General features: G+C 33.9%; 1 long non-coding RNA gene across 1 annotated transcript; it reads right to left on the reverse strand.

Annotated features, from left to right (window-relative positions):
- Positions 1–601: 601 nt before the first annotated feature.
- On the reverse strand, positions 602–951 carry LOC107736453 (uncharacterized). Its single transcript, XR_001639674.1, has 2 exons — positions 848–951; positions 602–736 (listed from the first exon to the last, which is right to left on the reverse strand). It is a non-coding gene; the product is annotated as an uncharacterized LOC107736453 (long non-coding RNA).
- Positions 952–958: the final 7 nt, after the last annotated feature.

Raw genomic sequence — 958 nt, forward strand, 5'->3', positions numbered from 1 at the left:
TTACTCTTCTGAAGAAAATGTGAAAGTGCACCAAAACCCATTAATATTTTATTTCAGTAGTTTCCAAGACAACATTTATCATTTTAGTTTAAGTTTAATTTGAAGTACTAAAATAAACTAAAAGCAATAAATAAAAATGAATAATAAAAGGTATTAATTTAAAAGCTAATAATAAAAATGACAAAAACACAACAAAATTACTAAAACATTGACTTAAATTAAAGTGAAAGCTAAATATAAAAAATAAAATCTAATTCAAAATATGAAGAAAAAACAATAGTATATGGCTGGGGTCCCTCATTCAATGAAAATTAATAGCAAACCTGAATGACTCAAATCTGACTGTTTTAGCAGGTATAAGACTAGCATTTTTAACAATATCTTTAATATCACAAAAATATCAATCACATTGGAGAAATGGGACAGAATAAAAGCAGTTTAACTGACCAATGCAGAATGAGTCAGTAGCAAAAAAAAGAGCAAACAGGAAGAAAATCAGAAAAAATGGAATTATCAGTGATTTTTTTTTGTCAATTTCAAAATGAAAACCAACGGTGTTATATTTTTTATAATAATTCTTTAACAGAATTATTAAAAGTAGTTATGTTTGACCACAACATAGTTTATTCAAACACAAAGTGCATATCACTGCAGAACAGCGAGAACTACGGGATGTTAGTGCGTCTACATGAACATGTCGTCATATCCTGGGGGAGGCATGTGATCAGGGTCCGGCCTGAAAGGTAGAGCAAAACAAATTTATCAGAGGTGAGGATATGATGTCAAATGAGGTAATGGCAGTTTTACATCTGAACTCAAACTGTAAAGATCCCATTAAAGCTCTTACCCAGGCCTGTGTCGCCCAACTGGCCCGAAGGGGTCAAAGCGGGCACCAGGGGGCACAGCGCCGGGAGGAAGGACTCCAGGAATACCAGAGGAGGGGTCAAACCCTGAGCGA

This window comes from Sinocyclocheilus rhinocerous, unplaced genomic scaffold (assembly GCF_001515625.1).
Source record: "Sinocyclocheilus rhinocerous isolate Xijiao unplaced genomic scaffold, SAMN03320098_v1.1 C36707830, whole genome shotgun sequence".
NCBI classification, from domain to species: domain Eukaryota; kingdom Metazoa; phylum Chordata; class Actinopteri; order Cypriniformes; family Cyprinidae; genus Sinocyclocheilus; species Sinocyclocheilus rhinocerous.